This window comes from Pezoporus flaviventris, unplaced genomic scaffold (assembly GCF_033815535.1).
Source record: "Pezoporus flaviventris isolate CSIRO_AGI_PZ_B2104156 unplaced genomic scaffold, CSIRO_AGI_Pfla_v1 ptg000002l, whole genome shotgun sequence".
In the NCBI taxonomy this organism is placed as follows: domain Eukaryota; kingdom Metazoa; phylum Chordata; class Aves; order Psittaciformes; family Psittacidae; genus Pezoporus; species Pezoporus flaviventris.
In genome coordinates, this window is record NW_026892550.1 from 69,167,494 (window position 1) to 69,194,773 (window position 27,280).

Here is a 27,280-nt window from a genome sequence, read left to right on the forward strand (position 1 = left end):
ACACATAATACAGAACTACAATAAAATTGATCTCAGCAGTGCTATTATATGAAAAAAAGGACAAAATTTACTGTATAGGAGCAGCATCCTAAAAAAAAATACAGAGAAGCACTGTCAACTTTCACAAGCCAGTGTACACAAATGTAAATTTAGCATGTTAGTCCCTAGGAAAATATCTAAACTGTCTGACCAGCAATCCTTGGCTTCAGATGCTGTCAGTGACAATGCACTGGGATAAATCTCACCATGGTGACTGACCTTCTCTCCCTCTCTCCTCCCTTTCATTTATTCTCCATATAGAGCAGATACAGAAGCTTTATAATATTAATAATATAATAACCTTCAACAGAAATGCAGCCTACAGAGTTTACAGGACTTAAGTCGTAATTTTTCAATGTAAGAAACAGATGCCTAATCTTCCTAGTCAATCAAATGAGCTCCAGTATTAAAAACACAGTGGTTTGCTGTGGTCAATGAGATGCTAAAAAAGCTTGAAGGTTTCCTGAATCTAACTCTTCAGTCTACTGGTCTTCCTCTTGCCTCATGTGGTAACATTTACCCTATAAACTTCTTCCCCCGACCTAGTACCCAACTGGAGTACAAGGGCAAAATACCTAACTGGTTTTAATATGGACCTATTAAATATTTTAAGGCATAAGGGAAAGCTAAGGCATACTGAGTTCAAATCAAAGGCCCAAGTTCATGGCAAGTGAGCACCACAGCCAGGGGAAGAACTAAAGAGTCCTGATTCCTGTTGAGGAGCTTCCATCTCAGTACTCTTTTGTGTCAGGCATGTTTCACTGAGGAACACTATCCCCAACCAGGCCCTCTCAATTAGTATAGCATGTTGTTTTTTAATGATCTGGCTAGAAACAGTATTTTTGCTTTTACAGGCAATGTTTGCCATCTGAAGCTTGTTCCTGACTGCAGACTCTTGGAGGTGCATGTAGCAAAGGAGCATTCTCCTTCTTTCTTTATCTTAAGACTACAGTATTTCTTCTCTTTGACATAAGCAGTATCTAAAGTACTGTAATCCCATACACATACAGTACAAATAGAATAAACAAGGAATGATTTATGTGCACTTGACTGTGCTCTATATCTTAGTAGATGAAGATGAATTATTGCGCTGGACAGGGACAGGTTCTTCTGAAAAATCCATCTTTGTAGATTTCTGGTTCTCAATCTTTGGCATATTTTAGTATGCCACTGCTATTTTCCATTTGGTGACATCTGCTGTACCACGCACAGTGTACATGGCCTTGAGGAGTACTGACAGAAGTTCCCTTGCCAGCAGATTGCCATAGCTGCAAGGTACAGCTCCTGTTGTATCACTTACAGATGATTCTTCTCTTGTGTTCTATGACACATATCTTCCCATTTCTGCCAGATGTTGATGATGTTATTTAAGCAAAAGAATTAATGCTCTCTCACTTTCCTTCCATTATTATATTGTATACACTATATTCTCTGCCTTCATAGTCACTTCTGAGAGACAAGTCCATCAATTTATGTTGTAAATTTGTTGACATTTGACAGCCTATGTTTTGCATCTTGTGAGAAGTCATATGCATAGCTATAGTATACAATTAATTCTTTCTACCATAGAAAATATGCATTTGAAAAAGCATTAATTGTTGATATGTTCACTAGGTATCAGAAAAGGCCCAATCCAGTTTATACTTAAGTCACTAGACAGGTGTATCAGCTATTGCTCAAATCAACAAAGCAGCACAGGAACAACAAACAAGCTATTTTTCCCCCTTCTCCTTTCATTTTCTTCAGCTTTCATTATGAAGTGATCAAACTCAAATTTGATTTGTCTCCTCCCACAGTATGTTACTCTCTACCCATTTAAACACTCAATAAAGCAGATTTTCAAGCTCCTTCTTCCAGAAGTAATGTAGTGACAGCATTTCATCAGGGACTGTAGTGATAGGACAAGAGTTAATGGATTCAAACTGAAAAAAGGGAAGTTTAGGTTAGCTATAAGGAAGAAGTTCTTTACTGTGAGGGTGGTGAGGCACTGGAACAGGTTGCCCAAAGAAGTGATAAATACTCTATCCCTGGCAGTGTTCAAGGCCAGGCTGGACAGAGCCTTGGGTGACATAGTCTAGTGTGAGGCATCCCTGTGCATGGCAGGGCATTGGAACTGGATGATCTTAATGTCCTTTCCAACCCAAACCAGTCTGTGATTCTATGATTCATGTGAGACAAGCTGCATCAGTTTTTAATAAATTGGTCTTTACATAAGCATTTCCAGAACTATCAGAGTAGTAAAGAATGTCCCCTACCTCTTACTTCTTAGGCAAGCATATTAAAACACTTTTCAATACTTTCGAAATTTCTGGAAATATTTTCTAATGAGATTTAGAGTAGTACTGTTATTATTGTACAAATATACAAATATACACATCCATATGAGAAACTCTTACCCAGACATTCTGTACCTACCAAAACTTACATTTAGGAGTCTGTAACTGAGGAGAAAGCAAATGGGGGATTCAGTGATGGTCCAGGAATAAGACAAAGAGATTGAAAGCCAGAGGAGGAACAGCAAGAAGCAGTACTTGCATTACATAAAGATATACTGGCCTGCAGCCCTTTGCATGCACTGCACTCTCCCAAAAGAGGAGTACTCAGATTGAAGGCAAGGACCTACACTGATCAAGCTTAAGAAGTCAAAACCACCAACATCCCCATCAGCCATGTATATATTATAAACAGTGCTACAGACAGATGGTGGTTGGATCAACAGCATGACACAAAGATGTATTTGGAAACAGCATTAGGGAAGGACAAAAGGATGCACTGCAGTCTGGCAAGCTGGCAGAACCAGCTGCCTGCCTGACGTTTGAAAGTTTATTCAAAAAAATGTCTGTGCACAGCAGAACTCCAAGCAGGGAAATATAAGGATACTGACCTAGTGCTGTACTGTGTTAGTATTATTCATTTTGAAAAACATGGTAAAAGACTTTGGATGCTAAGCAGTCCAGTGCTTTACGGTTTGTTTGGGGACTGACAACTCTGCCCACCTATAAAATGCATCTGCTGAAGCTACTCAATAATTTCTCTACACCAAAGGGAAAAATGTTTTTTTTTAAAGTTTTTATGACAGGCTGTGTTCTTATTTTATTTTTTTTTTAACTTACAGAATGATTGTGAAAGATAGGATGAGTTTTCTTATTTCTTACTTTATACTTGCTGGGACAACGGAGACACAAACCTGTACAGCTTTGTTTGCAACAGGCAATTTGTGATTTCAACTCTGTGATTTCAGGGTCTCAGCCAGTAACAAGTGGGTAGGCACCTGTTTATTCGCTGTATCTGAGCTAAGATACCACACAAAACTAGTTGTGGTGGTGCTGGTTACTTTCCCTGCCAAAAGCACCCATTGGAAACTGAACTGAGAACTCTTATTTCACAAAAGCCACTGAACAGCAATTAAGAGGGGTTTAGAATCATAGAATCATAGAATAGTTAGGGTTGGAAAGGACCTTAAGATCATCTAGTTCCAACTAGTTCCAATATCTAGTGTGATGACAACTCCTGTGTCCTTCAGAAAAGTTGTATGACTGTTGCACAGAAAATGTCCCCCTGTTTTGCAGGAGCCATTCCCTGGTGCAAGATCTTTTCTTTCAGCCTTAATTGAATATTGAAGCATTCACTTGTTTTTTAATTGGATGTGCCATTTACAGTACACTTACCACGTGAAAGAATAAAGAATAGAAAAATAGAAATCCAATTTTACATAACAGCTGGCAATGCAAATTTTTAAATCAAGACAAGAATTAGTATACTGCAGTGTTAATTTTTGTATGGTAGATAGAATATGAAATATTTTTATATCCCTTATCATTAGCAAACAGAGTACATTAGTTTTACATTTTGAAATCAGGTAGTCACCAAGAAGTTTGTCTTTAAAACTGTTTTATGAAACCAAGGAAGAAAAAATCCAGCACTTACTCGGAGCTGGGAAAATGTCACCATGTTGAACATTCAGTTACTTCTGCATTAAATTGACAGCTTAGGCTGTACTCTTACAGGAGAACTCAAGTTAAAACACATTAACCCTCCTGACACCTCATGCTCAAACGGCTGTGGAAAAAATAGCTATTTAAATCATAGTGCCTATTTCGGTCTTCAGCTGCTGACCAAAACTCGTATGATTTCAGAAGTAATCTCTCATCTTCTACTATATATAATGAAACCATTCCTGTACTCCAGTCAGTCTGTGAGACTGAAGTTCAGTCTTAAAGGCTCATTTTCAGTATCTCCTCTGGCAGAAGAAATCTGGGAAGAGGGTTTTCTTTCTGAGAATGAACAGAGCCTACATCCATGTTGCTGCTGAATTTCATTTACCTCTATGAGAAAAGAACACTTTCCTTTGTGCGATTTCCCAGTGGTAGGATATATTACTACATTTTCTATTCCTCTTTTAAATGAAAGCAATAAGACTTAAAAATATGAAGTTTGGACACAGATGTAAAGGGTCATAAAGCAACAAGAGTAAGCAAAATTCAGAATAGCAGGAATCAATTGATACTAGATCTGCTCAGTAAACTGGACTGTACTGGTGGGGCAGGCTGGGTGAAGGGATTTAAGTAGGTAATCTTAAAGTGAGGGAACCCACAATGACCCTTGAGAGTTGTAAGAGCTAGAAGAAAAATGTGCTGGATGAGAATCTTGCTATGGTTCTCTTTTAATCTATCACATTTGGTCCACTGGTAAGGTGATTTAGCCTTTGCTGCCTTTTCCTCTAGCTCTTTGACACACAGATTACCTCATTTGAGACATACCTCAAATATATAGACTCTATATGAATAGAGTCTAAGGGAACTGAAGAGAACAGTAAAATATCCAACATGCATATCCCTGCATTTAAGTCAGTACTGCTACCAGATGGGTAGAAACCATGCTGACCTAGCATATATTGCACCTCTGCACCACTGACATGCCACTGCTGATAGGCCAAATCAGACTTTGTATAAAAGCAGTAAGAAAGCAAATCAGAATGCCTAAAGCAAACCATAGCATCCCTCTGGAGTATCTGGAGCATCTTTCCTATTTGGAATGGCTGGAGAAAGGAATGCTCAAGAAGGATTGCTCCATGTGTATGCATACCTGCAGAGAAGACAGAGCCAGACTCTTTTCAGTAGTGTCCTGTGCCTGGACCAGAAGCAATGGGCATGAATGGAAGCACAGAGGTTCCCTCTCAGCATCAGGAAACACTTTTTACATTGTAAGGGTGATTGAGCATTTGCAGAGGATGTCCAGAGAGGTTGTGGAATCTGTTTTTGGAGATGTTCAAAATCTGAATGGACGTGGTCCTGTGCAGCCTGATGGGTGACTGTGTTTGAGCACTGGGAATGGACAAGATGACCTTCAGAGGGGTCTTCCAACCTCAGCTATTCTGGGATATCAAAGGATTTTACTCTACGCCTGCTGCTGCTGTATGGGCAAATGTCACAGGAGAGATAACTGACTTGCTTCACTTCCTTGAGAACAAATTTGCTTTCTTCATATACTCTTTGTGTTATTTTCTTGCTCCTACAGACCTTATTCAATGAGGCAAAACCTTCACTGATTTTAATGACAATATTGCTATCATAATTACCACAGGGTTGAGCCCTAGAAAATCATCAAACTTTTCTCTTCTTTTTTCCAATTATGTTTTTAGAGGCAAATTGCCTATGCTGCTTCCTGCAGTTAATTTATGCTTGACAGTACAGCAATGCACAACTGAAAAGTCTTTTGCTGCAAAGCCATTCACCCTGTTGATAGCTGATATGATGCAAACCCAAAACCTGGTGATTCTAAGTCGTACTTGACTTTAGACTGGTGCTATGTAAGGAGCCATAGAGTCTCTCTGCTCTCAGGTATGGCTGGATGGGCTTCTCTTGTGCCAGCTTGAGAGATCTAGCCAACCTTGGCAGCTTCTGAGTTTTACAAGTTGCTTTGCTTTAGAAGTAGTCTGTGGTACTGAAGCCTGAATAAATACAAAATATGTTACCATCAGATATACAAGCAAATTCTCTGAGGCATAGGAGATGTTCTTACAAGAATGTTCTGCTCTGTTTGGTTCAGTCTTCTTGGTCTGTCACTTTTAGACCATGCTGAAACTAGAAATAATTCAAAAGCTAGAGAAATAAAAATCTCATTTCAAAGCAGCTTGCAGTCATTTTCAAAGAAAACTTAATTAGTTTTCTATACTTATGACCAAAAAGCATGTCTTTTTCTTTTGTCAAACCTGAAAGAATTATGGAACTTAGGTGTAAGTATATGTGTGACCCTAATTAAGCTTTTCCTTAGTTTCAATTCGCTGTACACAGAAGCAATGAGACTGAATTATACTCAGAAAAAATCCAAAATCAACTCCAAATCCTATTTGCTCCTACCTGTGAAGAGTACAAGGGAAGATTTTAGTTAATCTGATTTGTTTTATTCCTGTCTATTTTATTTTTCTGAAAAATAAAAGAAGATATTTATTATTCTTTCCTTGACCTCTGTTATTTACCTAACTTGAAGTTGATCACTCTTTTCTTCTTGATCTATACTCAAGAAGAGCAGCCTGAAGAACAGAACATTTTAAAAACCAAACCTGAATTACTGCAAGGTTCCATGGTCTTATGATGATATATGCTTAAGTGCCTTTGTTCTTGGTTCAAGGAGCTATATATCTGCTTAAAAATAATTTATTTCATATCATTTTTTGGGGGGAATATCTGTGGAAATAGTATATGTGGGAATGCAGCTGTGAAATTACTCCCATTCTCCATGCAGTCTAAGATATCTAACTGAACATCAAAAAGCCATTTATCTTGGTGTTAGTTTTGATATAGACACAGGGATGTGTAATCTATTTAAGATATGAACCAGATGACAGGTATAACCTTGATTCTTATATGTACAATACAAAGTTAAGGTTAATATAGAAAGCTTTAGGAAATACCAACTTTATTTTTGTTCTGTATCCATGTACTTTCATGCCATGCACAGAATTTAAATCAGTTCTTATCTTCATGTGATAAGTATGTGCATGGTGATATTTCCATTATTGCATAGTATAACTTTCTATCTTTCCAACTTGTTAGCATGTTGGGATGGGTTCCCTTTAAGAGTGAGTGGAGATGGTGTCTCTAAATTGCTCTGACTGTGTAAAGAGGGAAGAAGAGAGAGCAATAAAACCTGCAAACTTCATTTGAGATGATAAATGCGAAAGGTTGGTGATTTATGCAAATGGTCAGGGTTGTGGGTTTTTTACTCAAAGCTAAGAAATTCCTTCTAAAGGCTGCAAGAATAAGGCACAACTGAGGACTTTACAGAAAAGCAGAACAGAACATGTGACCATTCAGATGAAGATGTGTGTGGAAGCCTTCATTGTTTTATCTTACCCCATTACATTCAGTAGAATGTAACAGAAAGTCTTTAAGTAACAAGCTGATAATGTTTGTGTTTAAACTTATAAGAACAAAAAAACCTTGGTATTGAAATATTTGAACACTTTATTCTAATATTTATTGCCAAAAGTATTTCCTGTAATCCCCTGACATTGAAAGTCTTCTCTTAGTTAACTGCTGGCCACAGAACAAAACCAACTGTGTCTACTGGAGGATGCAAGTGTCAGGCAAAAGATGAATACATACACAACAGTGGCACACAAAACTGTCTGAAACAGTTTCAATGCTTCCAAGCAGTGCAGACAAAATTAAGGATAAAATAACTGAAGGGGATAAAATAGGATCACAAAAGTGGGAGGATTCTGGGTTAAGAAAGCTAAGGTGAATATCAGTGGGTTTCTGAAGAGTAATGAGAAGCTGGAGAGAATTTATGAATATGGACGGGATCTCAGTATCACTCTCCTCACTAACCCAGTCAAACTTTGAAGCATCTGTATTCCTGGGATCCTCTCCTCATTCCCATGCCTCTCCCCACGACGCAATTTGTAACAGTTTCCCTTCCCCATCCTCTTCTCCCATCAATGGCTGTATTCTTGCATCTAATATATAGGTAAACAGTGGAGGGAAAAAGAATTTACACCTTCTACACAAGATCTGGTCTTGGGGTCATCTGGTTTAAGTCACTAGTAGTATGTTCACTATCAGAAATAAGAAACACCCTTTTTGAAGCATCAGGATGAACACGATATACTATATTTTCATTGACTCAATGTCTTAGAAGCACTGCATAGTAATCTCAATCCCTTTGAGATATCCTGCAAGTAAGACTCTTACAACTGAAGTAAGTATTTCATTTGCGGAAGGCTGTACAACTCATTAGGCCTAACATGAATATATTTGAATAAACAATCATTTACACAGGGTGAAAATACACAGCCCAGTGGAAGAAGCATTTTTTTAATCCATTAAATCCTAAGTGACATGCACTGGCATTTATCTGTGGTATTTCCTTCAACTGTTCACATTAAAATTGGACTACAGTTACTTGTTGCTTTGCAATGTGTTAAAATGAAGAAGAAAAAAAAAAGCACTTCTGAGAGCAGGTAATTTGGAATTATATTAGTTTCTTTGCAGATCAGAAGATATGCCCATAGCAGAATCTTACTGAATTATACTGGCATGCTTCACTATTTAAGAAAGAGCAAAGGACAGTGAGACATTACTCACAGAACTGCAAAGTTATACCTCCAACTGAATCCAATCAAGAAGAGAGAAAAAAAAAAATGAAAACAATTTTGATCTGAAGACTCTTTTTTTTTTTCTTAAGGCAGGCAAAAATAGAACAGCTTGGTGTGCCAAAAACCAGCTTTAAACACAGGCCTCATTCAAGACAGCAGACATTTTTTCACTGACTTCAATAGGTTTCTTTCTAAAGGGTACTGCACCCTACCTGGGATAAGTCTGCTGTGACTTGGTGATGGTGCAGGAGGTCAGATCAGTTACTGGACTATACATTGGCTGTTGCTTGAGGAACAGTGATCTTGACCCTTCTAGGTCCAGCTTGAGAGAACAGGAAAGCATTCCAACCAAAAGACGTATACATATGTACTTCAAATGGGTTAATTTTCCAAACCCGAAGAAAATATGAGAGAAATGGATTGGAAAGAAAATTCATGCAGAAAAACACAAATTAAATTATTTAAAATCAAAACCATACTGTGAAGAAGTACTTCTCGTTCAGTACAGAAATAAAGGCAACAATAAAACCAAGCTTACTTCTAAACCTAGGGATGGAGTAAATGAGGAATAGATAGAGACCAGTACCAATGATAGGTTAAGAAGTACAGAATTTTCATATGGGTTGCTAAAGCCATAAAGCCTCAAATCCATGATGATCAGAGGAAAATATCTATAAGCTCTTAATAGAGATGCAGAAGAGCTAGAATTACTTAAAATACTTTTTCTGAACTTTGAAAAAACTAGGATGGTGCACCCATATCATGTGAAAACATGTGCTTTCCAGTCCATCAGTTGAAAGAGGATGCTAAACTACAACCACTGGGGATAAATGCTTTTTAGTCAGGAGATCTAGATTATTATCTGAAGGCCTGCAAGGATGCCAGAGAGGGACTCTTCATCAGGGACTGTAGCAATAGGACAAGGGGGAATGGTTTTAAACTTAAACAGGCGAAGTTCAGGTTAGATTTAAGGAAGAAGTTCTTTACTGTGAGGGTGGTGAGGCACTGGAACAGGTTGCCCAAAGAAGTGGTAAATGCTCCATCCTTGGCAGTGTTTAAGGTGAGGTTGGACAGAGCCTTGGGTGACATGGTCTATTGTGAGGCATCCCTGTCCATGGCAGGGGGGTTGGAACTAGATGATTTTAATGTCCTTTCCAACCATAACTATTCTGTGATTTCTCCCCAGGAGCCTAAAATTTTGCCTCAACAATTTTTTACAGATAGAAATTTTTGACTACATCTTGGGTTATAAGGACACAGATAGAACATTAATGTACCACAGTATTGCACCAATATTTTAAAACCTCTGTGTGGTGCACTCTGCAAATATAAGGAAATTCATAAGGAAAACATAGTTTGGAAAAAAGTCAGGTAAATTGCCTTATGGACAGCAGCTGAGCTGCAGCTGCAAGTCAGAAAAGGGTTGTGACATTACATTGTCTCCAAATACATTGTCCTTCAAATACATGCAGGAGACAGAAGACCAGGAGTTCAGCTTAAGAGAAAACAGCTAGAGAGAAAAGGTGGAAGCAGCAATATTCTAAAACAGAAACTGAGGAAAAGGAAGAGGAGGGGATTGTGAGCAAAAGGGGAGTCAGAATAGGGCAGCAGAATCTACAGGCATCAAAACCAATTAATTAAAACAAGTATGGAGAGATGTGATTAGTTTCAGTTTTAACTTAATAAAAGGCTAAAAGCTTTCATTTTTTATTTTTTTTTTTCCATATCCAGTGAAATTAAAATTGACTGTAGGTCAAATAATCTCTTTTATTTTAAAAACAGGGGGATGAGTAAAACTGCATTTACCTGTATTCTTGTGAACTAGCTCTGAAGAAAATGAATAGCTTAATTTTAACCTTCATCCCCACTGAAGAAAGCATAACATTTGTAGCTGAGGATTCAGCTGATATAAAGAGCAGACGTGACTTGGATCTGCATAAAATCTGGATGGAGGATGAGCAGCTATTTCCCAACAAGCACAAAATTTAGCACAGACTAGAGAGCAGTCTGACAAGTGGGATCAACACGCAGCAGTGTGTGTGACTCCACACTGGCTGGTGCTGGACCAGCTGGTTCAGTGTACAGACAGAACCTAAGCAAAGCAAGAGATTCTGATTCAAGGTGGGAGAAAAGGAAAGAGGTAAATGTATGCATCTGGCCTGACGTATGTTTTGGCCTGTGCCTGTGAAAGGGAGAAGATATGTCTTGTAAAGAAACATTACAAAAAATAGGTGATAAATAATGAATAAAGATTCTGCATTTTTTCTTTATAGAACATCAAGAGCATCCTGCTAGATGCATTGTCAGTTACTATTCATTCTGGAAAGCCCTACTGTGATTGCTTTAACCTTGATTTTGAGACAGAAGTAACAGTAATGTGGAAGCAGGTTGGTATAGCCACATTATCAAAGAATAGTGAAAAGCAGTAAAATCACATTAAAACTGCTATGCAATAAAAACTACATTGTAGGCAGCATCTGGGAAAAGGGTATTCACAAACCAATAATATCCTGTTAAAACGCATGTGCAATAAAAGCATATGGTAGCTAAATCTGTACCAATTTTCAGACCAGGCTCTGGAAATGGGTTTTTGACCTTTTCCAGTATTGCTACCTTCCACTTCAAGTACTGTTCAAGGAAGCACCCAGGGTGCAGCTTGGTTTAAAAAATGAGAGCTTTTCCTCAATAATCAAACAAACTCACAAATGTGGACTGCTAACAATTATGCAGCAAGTAACCTTATTAAAAAGTACTCCTGAATCTAACTGAACTATCCTGATGGATAAAAGAATGAAAATATGTGTCTGCTTCAAAAAAACACAGCCTTCAAATAGCACATGATTGTATTTTCAAAAATGTTATGCTCCTGCAACCAAACTGCAGTCAGAATAGCTGAGAATAAATAATGGTTTAGGATATTTTTCAGTGGCTAAAAAAACAAACTTGTGAATTGACCCAAACCAATTATTTTGATTTTTCTTTTTGTCACCAAACTGAATCTCCCATTACACTTTCAATTTATTATTTTTTTAAAGTGACAAATTAATCTCATGATACAATTCTGACATGAAAAATGTTTTGCATGTTTTGTCTTCAAAGCTTCATGTTTCAACTTTTCATTTTTTGCATAAACAATCTGCTGAGTTCAGTGCAAATTTACAGAAATAGTTTTGATCTTTTCAAGAGTGCATTTTAGTAAGGAATAACTTACTTGATTACAATATGAATGTCTTCTGTTGCATCCCTGATTCTTCCTTACAGAAGGTATAATCTAAAATCCACTGAAGTCAATTGGAATTTCTGCATTTGAGTGAGCAAACGTCAAACTCCCCACTGCTCAGACACTGTCATACTAAGGGAACTTGATATAGAAAGGCAAGAAAAATGAAAAGTAAACACTGGAAAGTAAAGTGAATATTTGTGAGAGCTGTGGTGGCTTAAATTCTGAGGCTGCTCTGCAGCTGTAAACAAACCTTTCTCAAAGTAAGCTGCAAAACAGCACACACAAAGCAATCAGGGTACAATGAAGCTCCAGAAATGTACTCGAAATGTACAAACCACGAGAAACAAGAAAGAAATGCTGTGGTTCAAGTAAGATTCTCTGGTGATGCAAAGATACAGTGGAAGCTGTTGGGGAGACCAAGTGGATACCAGATAAATTATTTCCTTAGGGACAACATTTCAGTGTCATTCACCTCTCTGCTAGCAAGGGACTAAGGGCTCTGATGAATGGCCCCACCCTTTCCAGGACAAAGCACATATGAAAGACTTGGAGCTTTCAGAAACATCACTGCAAAGGGCTGACTGACATCAGTGTAAAGTGAAAGTAGGATTTGACCATATGTTACTGCCCTTAAGGCAATAAGAGGGCTGAGTTCTTCACATGTCTGCTAAATTCTGCATGTGACAGAAAGAAATCTAGGTTCTGTGTGTTGCAGACCAAGTTTAAGTCTTTCCAGAGATCTTCCTGAACCCCAGGTAACAAATGATTTTATTCTGCACCTAAGAAGATATTTGCTAGATTTGTTAGACTAGACTAAGATTCACCGCCTTTACTGCAGATGCATCATGCTGCTTGTACTAATTGTCCTAATAGTTACTGTGGCCTATCTACCCTAACGTAATGTTTTAGCCCAAACCAAACCCTGGAAATTCACACATATTCAGTATGACATTATAACATCCTTCATTTAGTTCTTTACTAGAAACTCATGTACACTACATACATGAATGTGCTGGCCTCATGTTTTAAACATCTGAGAAAGCCAATTAAGCTTGTCCCTGATCCCATTGTTCCTTTCTTTTACATTAAGGCTTCCTTATAGATGAGCTCCCTACATGGGATATATCTCCAACAAAAGTAACTTTAAAAAAAAAAAAAAAAAGCTGAATTTTATTCCTCTGGTATAATGAGCTTCCACTATGGCACTTACAAAGACTCTGTTCTTATGTAAAATAAGCAAGAGGGATTAAAAGAGCAACAGCTGTATTTTGCATCCACTTATCTTCTGTGGCTCACATCTCTTTCATGAATTGCAGGATAAGAACTGAGCACAAGTTAGAGATAAGCAAATTCAGCTTTCAAAAGTCAGAGCCCTGATCTTGAACTTCTTGATGACTAACATTTGTGCAAAGCTTAGCGGAACAGGCTCCCTAGTATAATTTGGGCTGTGACAGCCCAGGTAAAGAAGCAAACAAAAATTATATGTTTACATACTAATTTTTTCTATACTTTGTAGATTTTAGAAAATGCTAGTCATGGATGAAATTTGCATTGCTTTTTACTTCATCTGAAAGAGACTGCCAATGTCTAAGCAAACTTTTTCCTCAGGAAAGGAAATACATTTTCGGTGTTTGAGGTGGCAGGTTTTTATTTGTTCAGGTTGTTGATGTTTGCTTTTACCTGAATGCTTCACAAGTGGACATAAACAAGTCCTCAGTACAGCAGACTATCACACCTAGTCCAGCATGGTTTTCCATGTTTAACATTAAGCGCATGCTCAAGTACTCATAGAATCATAGAATAGTTAGGGCTGGAAAGGACCTTAAGATCATCTAGTTCCAACCCCCCTGCCATGGGCAGGGACACCTCACACTAAACCATATCATCCAAGGCTCTGTCCAACCTGGCCTTGAAGACCGCCGGGGATGGAGCATTCACAACTTCCCTGGGCAATGATTTCCAGTGCCTCACCACCCTTACAGGAAAGAATTTCTTCCTTATATCCAATCTAAACTTCCCCTCTTTAGGTTTTAACCTGTTACCCCTTGTCCTATCACTACAGTCCCTAATGAAGAGTCCCTCCCCAGCATCCTTATAGCCCCCCTTCAGATACTGGAAGGCTGCTATGAGGTCTCCACGCTGCCTTCTCTTCTCCATGCTGAACAGCCCCAACTTTCTCAGCCTGTCTTCATACGGGAGGTGCTCCAGCCCCTGATCATCCTCATGGCCCTCCTCTGGACTTGTTCCAGCAGTTCCATGTCCTTTTTATGCTGAGGACACCAGAACTGAACACAGTGCTCCAGGTGAGGTCTCACAAGAGCAGAGCAGAGGGGCAGGATCACCTCCTTCAACCTGCTGGTCATGCTCCTTTTGATGCAGCCCAGGATACAATTGGCTTTCTGGGCTGTGAGCGCACACTGAAGCTGGCTCATGTTCATTTTCTCATCGACCAACACCCCCAAGTCCTTCTCTGCAGGGCTGCTCTGAATCTCTTCTCTGCCCAACCTGTAGCTGTGCCTGGGATTGCTCCGACCCAGGTGTAGGACCTTGCATGTAGGACCTTTAACCATGGTTAAACTTCATAAGGTTGGCATCAGCCCACCTCACAAGCTTCTCAAGGTCCCTGTGGATGGCATTCCTTCCCTCCAGTGTATCAACAGAACCACACAGCTTGGTGTCATCGGCAAACTTGCTGAGGGCGCACTCAATCCCACTGTCCATGTCGCCAACAAAGATGTTGAACAAGACCGGTCTCAGCACCGATCCCTGAGGGACACCACTCATTACTGGTCTCCAGCCGGACATTGAGCCATTGACCACAACTCTTTGTGTGCAGCCATTGAGCCAGTTTTTTACCGAGCGGTCCATCCATCAAATTGATGTCTCTCCAATTTAGAGACAAGATGTCATGTGGGACAGTGTCAAATGCTTTGCACAAGTCCAGGTAGATGACATCAACTGCTCTACCCCAGTCCATGAGTTCTGTAGCTCCATCATAGAAGGCCGCCAAATTGTTCAGGCAGGATTTCCCCTTAGTGAAGCCATGCTGGCTGTCACCAAGCACCTTGTTGTTTTTCATGCGCCTTAGCATGCCATCCAGGAGAATCTGCTCCAAGATTTTGTCAGGCAGAGGTGAGACTGACTGGTCTCTAATTCCCTGGGTCATCCATTTTCCCCTTCTTGAAAATCGGGGTTATATTTCCCTTTTTCCAGTCATTGGGAACTTCACCTGACTGCCATGATTTTTCAAATATGATGACCAGTGGCTTAGCAACTTCATTCGCCAGCTCCTTCAGGACCCCCGGATGGAATTCATCAGGTCCCATGGACTTGTGCATGTTCGTGTTCTTAAGGTGGTCTCGAGCCAGTTCCTCTCCTACAGCAGGCCCAAGGTCTTCATTCTCCCAGTCTCTGCATCTGCCTTCCAAGGCTTGGGTGGTGTAGTCCTAGCATTTGCCAGTGAAGACTGAGGCAAAGAAGTCATCAAGAACCTCAGCCTTCTCCAAATCCCTGGTAGCCAGTTCTCCTGATAGCTTCCGGAGAGGGCCCACGTTGTCCCTAGTCTGTCTTTTATTCACAATGTACCTATAGAATCCCTTCCTGTTATCTTTAACATCCCTAGCCAAGTTTAATTGCAACTGGGCCTTACCTTTCCTAACCTGGTCCCTAGCTTCCCCAGACAACATCCCTGTATTCTTTCTAGGTTGCCTGTCCTTGCTTCCACCTTTTATAAGCCTCTTTTTTCCTTCAGAGGTTCCTCAGCAGCTCCTTATTCATCCAAGGTGGTCTCCTGGCCCTCCTGCTGCACTTCCTTCTAGTTGGGATGTAACACTCCTGAGCTTGTAGCAGGTGATCCTTGAATATCAACCAACATTCTTGGGCCCCCTGCCCTCTAGGGCTATATCCCATGGAACCTTACTAAGCAGGTTCCTGAAGAGGCCAAAGGCTGCTCTCTTGCAGTCCAGGGCAGTGAGCTTGCTGCATGCTCTTCTCACTGTCCTGAGGATCCTGAATTTGACCATCTCAGGATTGCTGCAACCCAGGCTGTCCTGGAGCATCACATTTCCAACCAGCCCTTCCCTATTGGTGAGCACAAGGTCAAGCATGGCACCTCTCCTTGTCAGCTCCTCTATTACTTGCAGAAGGAAGTTGTCTTCCACACAATCGAGGAACCTCCTGGATTGCTTGAGCCAGGCTGTACTGTCCCTCCAACAGATATCAGGCTAGTTTAAGTCCCCCGTGAGAACAAGGGCCTGCCAGCGTGAGGCTGTTCCTATCTGTCTAGAATGCTCCATCTGCAGATTCCTCTTGATCAGGCGGTCTGTAACAGATCCCCACAATAATGTCCCCCTTAGCTGTTCTCCCTTTAACCCTGACCCACAAACTCTGTTGACTGTTCGCCTTTCCCCAGACAGAGTGCCGTACTTTCCAGCCTATCCCTAACATAAATAGCAATTCCCCCTCCCTGCCTGCTGGGGTTGTCTTTTCAAAACAGCCTGCAACCTTCCATTCCAACACTCCAGTCATAGGAACCATTCCACCATGTTTCTGTGATGCCTATTATATCATATGCCCGCAGACGTGCACACATCTCTAATTCCTCTTGTTTGTTCCCCATGCTACCGGTGTTTGTATAGAGGTATCTGAGCTGAGCTCCAAATGAAGCCGGCTCATTGGCTGGAGCAGCTGGAATATCCCTACATTGCTCCGAGCATTTATTATAGGTGCTGGCAATTGATTGGGTGTGTTGGGATGGAATGATGCCCCCCTCCCCCAACACACGTAGTTTAAAGCATCCTTGACCAGTCTGGCAAGCCTCCTATCAAAACTGTTCTTCCAAGATCAGCGCCACCAGCCCCCAGTAGACCTGGCCTCCTAAATTGAGTCCCATGTTCTAAATACCCAAACCCCTGACTATGACACCACCCTTTTAACCATTTATTAACCTGGCCAATTCTCCTAGCCTTTTTAAGGTCCTCCTCTGTATCCTGGAGAATTGATGAAAAGACTGTCTGAGCTCCAGAGCCCCCAGCCACCTCTCCCAGGGCTCTGTAGTCCTTTATATTCTCTGGGCTACTGCTATCTATATCACTAGCCTCCACAGGGACCACTAGAAGTGGGTAAGTCAGTGACACTTACTAGACCAGACAGCCTCTCTGCAACACCCCTGCCTAACAGCCCTGTTAGGCAACACACCTCCCTTGATACTGGGTCAGGCAGACAGATGGTTGCCTCTGTTTCTCTCGAAGTAGAGTCGCCTACTGCTATGATCCACTGCTTTTTCCTGGCAGCAGCAGTAGTGAACTTCTTTACCAGTGCACCAGCCAGTTGTTCATGGTGTGAGAGAGTTTCCTCATTAGCCCCCCCTGCAGGACAGCAAAGCTGTTCTGGGTGGGGACAACAGATTTAGGAGGAGGACCCTTGCTTTTAATTGCCCTCTTCCTCCTGTTTTTGTTAGTTGTTTTCGTTACTATTTCCCAGCTTCCTGGGTTAACGGCTCCGTGAGCTGGAGGGGAAGCTTGAGGCCTCTGCACAGTTTGGGCCTGGAGCAAGCATTCCTGCTTTCTCTCAGCTTTCCCGACATCTCTCAGTCTATTAACAGCATCCCGCAGCTCAGGCCCTGCTGCAGGAGGACCTCCACCAGGGAGCACCGAGTGCAGCCCTGCCCATTGCGCACCCTCCCCTCACCAGACCAGTGCGGGCACTCTCTACGCTCCGACCTCTGCACTGCAGCCTCCCCTCTCATCGGCTCTGTCTGAGTGCCTATGAGGGCAGCCAGAGCAGAGCTCCCGGACCGAGCCCCGGTCATACGGCGAGTGCTCGCCTGCCCGCACAAACTGCCCGGCCGCTCTCCTGGTCGCTCGCGCTCCCTGGGGCAGGTCTTTACCCAATCAGGGCTGGTGCCGCTGCTCCTGGCTCCGCCCCCTGTGAGTCTCTGCCCGCGTCAGCTGAGCTTCCGGCTCCTGGGCAGGTCCTGTCAAGGACGTGAGGCTCTCTCGGTGGCTGTTGCTGCTCTGATCTGAGGCTCCTGGACGCTCAGGTGTTGAGGGAGTCTACTCTCGAGCTGCTCACCTCAGCAATTCATACTCCCCTGAACTAATGCGTTTTAACAGCTCAGGACACATTTCCCAGTTACAAGAAGGGTTGAAAACAAAGTGCTGGGGTGACATTTGGGTTTTTCTTTAACTCAATCTGTAATCCATTGTTTTGGTTTTTTTTTCCACTGAGGACCAGGGAATTTTTGATATAAAGGGTTCGATCTGGCATTTGCAGTGAAACCAGTGCATGTCTGCCTAGGTCTATGATAATGCTGGTGATTGCAGTTCTTTGCTATTGAGATGATTTCTAGATTATTAAGCTTTTTTTTCTTTTTTTTTTTTTTTACTAAATATTGGGAACTAGGGAGGAAGGAGGAAGTATTCCATCAGAAGGCAAAGAGAAATGGTTTCTCTCCTCCCAGAATAAAGTAGAAATTGAATACATTTAAAAGCAATGTATTGCTCAGGCCTCTGATTTTCTTAATTATTTCTCTTCTCATAGGAAAATCACAGTGATTTGATTGAAAATAATAATTAGGAAAGTTGCTGTTGTGTTTCACATCGTGAGAAATTAATCTTGATTTTCATCAGTCAGCAGGAGTGAAACTCATCAGTGCAGTAAGCCACAATAAGGGCTTCCATGCACCACAGAAATCTGGTGTCAACTTGATTCTGACATTAGTCATCTCTAGTGGCTAAACTTTGTACCAGTTGTCTGACCAGGAAATTACTGTATTGGGAACACAAGGTATTCTAAAATTGCGCTGTTGTTTATCCGTATCATACTGTTACTGCTGCCTAGAATGTTGACTAGCTTCACCTCAGTGTCTCTTTAATCACTTTCATTTCCCAATTTTCTCTTGCTCATTGAATGCGAGTGCTCAGGAGCAATGTCCCCAGGAGATTGCTGTCTGCATTTTTTGGGGGGGTTGATTCTCATTTTGCATTTCCAGTGCACATCCTTTTCTCAGTAGACACTATTTTGTCCTACTTTGTCTCTATTCCTGTAATGTTTATAGCACCTCACACCTCAGTATCACCTACAAATTTTATTAATATTCTTTTTTCCCTTCTCCAAAATGCAGGGCTTTTTTTGGTATTTCTTTATAATGAAGCATCCTCACCTCCATCCTCCCCACAGAATCACAGATTTCTTAAAGCAATGACTTAAAGAGGTAATATTGTTTAATTGGAAAAATACCTCATTTACCTCCTTTACAGAGTCGTTTAATCATGTCTGCTTCATAAATTTGAAAAGTTTACAACTGAAAAATAGCAGTATGATTCAATACTCTGAAGTCTGGAAAATGTGAGCTGGTCCACACTTGTACCTGGTGCATAAAATAGGCTCATTTCTCCTAGTGAGGCTCAAGTGTCTTTACAGGAATGTCTTTATGGCAATGTAAAGCCTAAAGCAGATGTATTTTCTTGTCTGTGCCTAAAACCAGGAACTGATGTTATTTGTGTTCTTTCCTTTCATGTTGTCATTGCCTTTTGTCAATGGATTCCACTGAAGCGTTTGACTATTTTGAACCACACCTTCCTTTTCTGTGTTATAGCTGTGTTGGGGACCTATAGTGAAGAAAACCTCCTTTAGGGGATGATTTATACACTTCTGAAAGGGTTTTTTTTTGCCTCTAATAATCATTAGAATGCCACAATTCAGAAGCTGGGTTTATCATGTTTCCCCTTGACTGTCTAAAGTACTTTCTCAGGGCTCCTTGCTCTGTAAGATCACTGCTACTTCTTAATCCATTCCTATTTTTCAGAAAGACATACAAAGGTTGCAGAAAAACATATTTACAGTAAGATCAGAAAGAGCAGACCAGTGTTTTGCAAACTGACTACTAAACAGGCCACATCATGATTGTGTATTTTCTACCTTGCTGATCTTTGCTGCCTACCTATATTCCTAGTCTTCTTGACATTGCCTGACCCATATGTATATTTTTCCATTATGAGATGATTACAAGTACTGTTTTTCCTTCAGTCTTACTGAAAATATTCATATCAAGGAATTGCACAGAATAATCATTAAAATTTGTGCTGGGAGAATCTAGAGGCTTTATTTTTCTCTTGATTGCAGAAGAAATTTATGAAGTTTGGCAAGATGTTCTTTATGCAAATGCTTTTTTTTCTCATCATCAGTACAATGTCCTAGTTATTTAAGGGTTTGCTAGTACGCCACAAAAACCCATAGTTTGTTTGCACTTCAGAGACTGACAGGGATTATTTTTAAATTTGTAGGCAGTGCAGTGGAGTGGTTGTGAAGTAAACACCCGGAAAGAAGGAAGGAAAAAATATGGCCTTTAGAGAGGTCCAGCTGGAGCTGTGCAGAGCTGCTCTCTGCCCCTATGCATTCTTCTGCAGTTCTCCTGGGCAATGGGCAATGGGGTTATGGGATGAGGCTGAGGGTCTCTACCTGATCTACTCTCTGGGAAAGCAAATGGTGTAGCATTTACATTTGCATGGCATGTCTATTGTTTGACATTACCTGTAAAGACAGTAGGTATGCTCCAGTCCTCATTCACACAAAGGTGAAGGCAACTGTGAACTCTTGACCGCCTTGCGTGTCCATGGTTTATGGCATCTCTAACAGATGTTATCAATACCATATATTTGAGCTGGATGTCGCTTTCCGACTACTGGCATTCCTGAAGTGCTGACTCTATGGTAGCTTTACATTTATCAGGAAAGATGAACAAATAAACAGAGATGCTATTTATAAGCCTGGATGCGGATATTATCAACCTCAGCACTACCCAAATAGCATGCTCCTTAATTATTATAGTGAGGGAAAATTTTCCCTCTGGTGATTTCAAAATAGGAAAAATACCCAGCAGAATACCACCTTTTCAACATTCGAGCAGCAACAGGAAACTGGTTGCAACAGAAGTGACAGTGGAAACCTGAGAAATATGGACAGTATCAAAACAAAGAGAGCCTTTAGGGAGATGACACAGAATGGTGGGCCTTGCAATATAATATTGTCTGTTAGAGGTTTTAAAAATTAACAGGGAAAGTTACAGTCTAGCTGACACTTTGTAGGCAGACAGCACCCTATGGTAACCCACCACATGAGTTTATTCCAAGGAACAAATGTGCTGATAAATGCTACTCTAGAGCTGCATGAGACAGAGAAACACCAGTGGAAGCAAAAACTAAAGCAGAATTACAGTAATTAAGTATGTAGTCATACGAGTGGATTACTTCTGTAGAGTCAGTGCAGAGAATAGTTTACAAATGCTGTGCAGCTGTGGAAAAAATATCCTTACACTCTGTCAGATGTAGTTTTCTACAGCCATGGCACAGTTGGAAGCCACCACCTCTGTCTGGAAGCTGACTAAGTACTTTTCAGGCTTCTTCCTGTATAAAAGAAGACAAAGAAAGCAACAAGAGTCACAGAACTAACTTCTCATCTGTATCAAAATTCTGCCTGATAGGGGTAGAGAATAACCCTTTGGGACTTATACCTGTCTTTGCGATTTCAGAAAACATCGTTAGTTAGATCTAGTACCTGCTGCTAGAAACATCACAGTTTCCACTGGGAAGGCCTGTTCCTTGCGTCATGGGCTACGACAACCAAAAGGAGTTAACAGTGCCTCACTTAAGTGTACATGATTATGAAGTTGGCACATGCATGTCTCTGGCTGGAAACTTAATTTTTACCCCTCTTCTTTGGCCAAACTTCTAAAAAAGGCTTTTCCAGTCTCAAAGAAAAAGTGCATTCTATTGAAATAGAAGTCTAATGTAGAAAAAGTCTTGTGCACACCCAGAAAACATGCTAATGCTGTAGGAAAAAAAAACAAAACAACAAAAACAAAAGAGAGAAAACCCTGACAAATACAGCAAGTTATTATTAATGCAAAGAGGTCATGAAAGTCAAGATGAGTGCCAACTTCCTTTCCACTGGCTGTGTTCTAACTCACAGGACAGTCTTGTAATCCATCTTTACATGATAGGTCTGGAAATATGAAGTCAACTTGTAAACTTTTGATGCAACTAATGGGCCACTTTATTCTGCTTCACATGATACAAAGTAATGTGTCCCTATGTATTGAATTAGAATTATGTCCATAAATGTTAGAAAGGGTATTTCACAGTCTGAAACTTTATTGCAGCAGATCTATTGGCTTACAACCATGGCTTTATACTCACTGTTATTCACTGCTTCTGTCCTATGCAGCTTTATTCTTCTGGAGTTACAAGAACTCTTAATTTTTCTATTGCTAGAGTTAAATGAAAAATCTCTTATCTAATGAAGTTTAGTAGGAACCCAATTGTACATGACTTGCCTCTGTGCATGGGTAATAGGATAACATGTGAGCTGTCTGAAATTTTCAGATAATGGTTTTATAGGACTTTCCATACTCAAAGCAGGGTGAAAAGAAGTAATCCTCTTACCATCTCTGTAAAGGAAGTATCACTACTCTTAACTTCACAAAAAAAAACTCCACCAAAACCCTGAAGCTGGGAGAGCAAATATTTCCAAAAATAAATGCCTAAAAATTAGGTTTAAACTCATATTTGTCTGCCCCAGAGAGTGACTTAATTATCAAATTTCAACTTTTTTTTTAAATCAGGCCGCTTGCTTAGGTGTCTGATGTTTTCAGTTTGTATTTTATCTCTTAATTTGATGATCTGTATGGTGGCTTTCCATTACCACTTAATTACCTTCTTGAACAAATAGTCACATTTCTGAATTCAAAACTGGTTTTCAGCAATTTAGGCAAATGTTTATATACTAAGTTTGCAAATTCAATGCATGTTAGGCTAGTAAACTCATTCACTATACGGCATGAGGAACAGAAACAAAAGAATGCAAAACCAAGAGAGCATTTGTAACCCTCAAATAAGACATCTTTGCAGTGCTAGTCTGTATTTACACCCAGTACTGGACTACAGATAATATGGTCAAAATATTAATGCCCTACCTTAAACACTTACCAAAATTTACCTGTGTTAAGTTTACTAAAAGTGAACATTTGATGTCAATTTGTGTATTGCTTTATTTCTCTTTTCCTGGCCTCTCCCAGAAACTTCAAAGGGGTTACCCATCGTAGCTCTGATAATTTCAGTAGTGCTATGCTGATTTGTTCCTGAGCTTGAAGCACAAACCCAGTATTCAGCTGAACGTTATGAAGTTTACTCACTTCGTTAGTTCCATTAGGCTTGGATTTAAACTGTGGTTTCTATTTCAACAATAAATTCATTTCAGTTTAAACTTCAGAGACAAATTAGAACTAATTCTATTTTAGGAAAGGAAAAGCTTTAGCACCTTTTCAAATCCATACTTAGTTTGCTTTTGATATATTAAATAAGTGCCTTGTTCACATTTTAATTTGGATTATGCTAACTTCATGCAATTTTATTAAATGCAGCAGGAAAATGCTCTTCTGAGTGTGAATTATTGCAATGCTATTTGCTTTTATTTGTTAAAAAAAAGGAAAGCAAAAAAGAATGAGTCATAATACACTACCCCTAAAAATTACCGATACCCTGACAATTCAAGAGCCTGATTAAAATTTATGGAAATTAACAGAGGGGATTCTTGGCCAAGAAAGCACACACAAGTTCAAAAGCTGACTGTAACTAGATGAATAAAACAAGAATTGTTTGTGACTTCTTGCTGCAGCATCCTGGACTACAGTAAAGCACTGGTTCCCAACCAATGAATTACAACTTGTTAGTGAGGCAAGGGAAGCTTAAGAAGATGCTGGAGGTGTTAGGAGAGAAAAGAAAAGGTGGTGACAGTGAGACTTGCTTCAAATAATCATACAGGACAGCATTCACTTCAGGAACACTCAAAATTATGCCACAGAACTAATACAGGAATACTGAATTTATTTGATTCTCTATGAGTGATGGGACAAGGATATAATTTTCCATCCAGTTCAAACAAGGCAATTGGGTCAATGTCATTTTCACCCATCTGTCTCTCCTTGCCTTACCTCCTGTAGTGCTTCTGCCAAATTTGCTCTCAGTTACAATCTGTGCAATCAACATAGAAATCAAGAAGGAGACTGCAGGCTACCAATAAACCCAACAGGAGAGGGTAGGATGAGGAAGACTGGGTAAATGTTGTTGAGGAGTGACAGCCACTGTGTGGCATGGAGGCTGTCAGAATGGTCCAGTAGCTGCTGGTTAGACAGTCCATGTCCTGTCTTTGGACTAGGAATGACTGCCTAGTAATTACCCCTGTAATTACTTAGCTGTCTGTCTGTCAGGTATTGCTCTTCCTTCACACCGCTTCAACAGAATGTTAGCTGAGACCGGTAACAGGAATGCTAATCAGGGCTAATATTTTTTCTGAGCTGCAGCAAATATGAATCTTGAAATAACAGGGATTTCATCCCCCTCATCTCTCCATGCCTGGCAGTTAGGAAGCAGTGGTCACCCACCTCTAAATGTCTTGTCTTGGAGGTTTTTCAGGGAGAGTTAAATCCCACTTAATAGCACACAAGACAGGTTACTCTAAGTAGCTGAAAAATTGGTTTTAGCAATCAAAAATTGTTAAGTTACTTCTGTGAGATAATTAAAACTGTCAGAACTTTTAGAAGCAATAGAGATAATAAAGCGATGACTAATGTGGCGGAAGGGGGCTTTGGTTATATGTGAAGAACTTCTTTTTTGGTTATGTGTGGAGAACAAGTTGTAATTGCTAATGTCTTGTAACATAAAAGGCCATGGATTTTAGAAAGCCAGTAAATCACAAGATGAAATGCACAGAAAGAAAAAAAATGGTCTATGAGAATCATCTGTTGTCTGTGAGTAGGTGGCTGGGAGCAATTCAATTTGCTTACAATCCTGACAAGCATCTCTTTCTCTGCCAGAGCAACTAACCTGCCTCAGCAGTAGCTGTAGAAGTAGCACAAAGTGATTAAATCTCACTCTTTCTTTCAGGAAATTGCCTATGATGTCTTGTCTCACAACTACATTATGTCTCATTATAAGTTCTGCCTCCTATACAGATTGGACTTGAGTTTAAAAGTTCCACAGAGCATCTGCTGCAGGTTTCCTGTCAATATGCTGCAGATAACAGGAGTATGTTAAATATACATTATTGGAAATTTGAACATTTTAAATCATGTTTTTGGAACAGTTGTTCTGTAAGTGGAAACATTTTTGTTTCTATTTGCGTATTTTCTCTTCTGGAACCAGAGAGGCTGAGAGCTCCTTTTTGTCACTTTGCTCTTGAAGGTGCATAAATTTTCTCAATTCAATTCCTTCAGCCTAAGACATCCACCACAATAACCTATAGAAGCTGAAGAAATACCCATAGTTTTTCAGACAATATTAACATACAGTGAGATTCATATTGGAAATGTGCAGGAGAATTCTCCTACCCTAGGAGGGATTTGGGAATTCAGTCTGTTTCCTTAGAGTCCTTGGCAAAGCCACTTCTGCCTTGTGGCATCAGCAACTTTTAAGAGGGAAACTAGCTCCTCAAAGGAACCAAACCCAGCTGTTGTGCCACAGGCATGGTGTAAAGGAGCTGAAGGAGCTGAAAAACCAGCCTTGAATCAGGCCTTGCATATGGGCCTTTAGTATTCCCATATTCTATATGGGAATAGAACATTTTCTGTACTATATGAAACACTGATGTGATGAAGAGGGTTAGGGATTTGGAGTGTGATGCTGGTTTATTTTATGTATTTGTTGTTTTTTTGTGTTTTTTTTTTAAATAAAGTAGTACTGCAACCAACAGACATGACCGACCCTGGATGGCATGGTTTAGTGTGAGGTGTCCCTGCTCATTGCAGGGGGGTTGAAACTAGGTGATCTTAAGGTCCTTTCCAACCCTAACTATTCTATGATTCTATTCTATGATTCTATGACCGATCATATGTCTTCCAAATGTTCCGTGGTCTGATTTCAAAGATAATTGTTCAAAATCCTATTATTACAGCAGTGAAAGCTACAAACTGACAGATGAAGGAGGGACTTTAAATCACTGTATTAGCACTATGCATTCTGGATAACAGAATTAACAGCCACCAGTGCCAGTTAAATTAAGCTGTACCTGGCTTAGGAGATCTGTGATGTTCTTCTCCTAGATTACATTACTCAGAAGTTGTGAGGAATTACTGTAAATTGGTACTATACAAATGAGTTTTTAGAGCAGACTCCTATGTTAATAAGGAACTTCCACTTCAGATACTGAAAGGTTTTAGTAATCAGATCTGTACTTGATTATTACAGTATGGTTTTAAACGTAAAAATGATTTACTGTTTTCTATTTTCTAGGCTATGAAGTACTTCAGAGAGTAGAAAGAAAAAAGGTACATAAAGTCTTCTCCTTCCCTTTGGACACATGAAATCTTAAGTCTTAACATTTCTTCCTGACAGATCCATCTGTAGAAAATGTCACAGAGCAGCATGTTTTACAAAGCAGTGGCTGCTGCATACATTCCTTTTAACTACATGCATTTATCCTTGAAGAAATGCAGAGTTCATCCAAAACAACCATAACCACTTAGGTGGAATATGCTACAGATGTTAATGGGGATGAGCCCAATTGGATTTCACTTATGCATAGAGAATTCCTTTAACAGTATGCTATGATTTCACCATAATCTAAACGAAGCAATCAAAAGGAAGAAATCAAAAGGAAGTCTAGAAACCTGAGAGAAGACTGTAGCATGGTGTGAAACCTATATGCTCTCCTGCCTGCACGTGGAGGGAATTTCATTTGTGTACCTGCCTGGCACATTCATTCAGACATAACTCCCTTTTGAGTACTAATGATTTCAGTTACAGTGCTTCTGCAGATCTCTGATGAAAACTTCATTCCAAACCCTAGACAAGCACAGGCAAAATAGTCATGCCCCAGAGGATAAGGTGAAGAGATGAATGACCAGGCAGAAAGGTACTGTGTTCTACCTGAGTGTACCACAAGGCAAACAGCAAAACTTCAGCTGAAACAAACCTCCCATTCCCCAGTCTGACCACAATGCCGAGCCCAGGAGCTATTCTTAGTGCACTCTAAAGATTATTCAACATTTCCTACTTCATCATACATTTCATCAGAAAAAAACCCAAATATCCCCCCAGTACTCCATGGGAAGTCCCCATTACTCCTCATACAAGCCAACTCTTGGGCAATTTTGTCTCTCCTCCTGGGTCCAGCCAGTGACAGGATTTGATCTTTCTTACACAAACTAAAACAGAACAGATAAAAAACCCTCAAACTACCCCCAACCCCTCTCCCCCCCCAAAAAAAAAACCCCACAAAGTACACACACACACACAAACAAAACCCCTACAAACAAAAAAAAAAAAAAGAAGAGATGAGAAAAAGAAAATAAAATGCTTTTGGGATCTTCACAAAGCTAGTACTTCCCAGAGAATTAAAACCATAGAATGAAATAAAGAGGAACT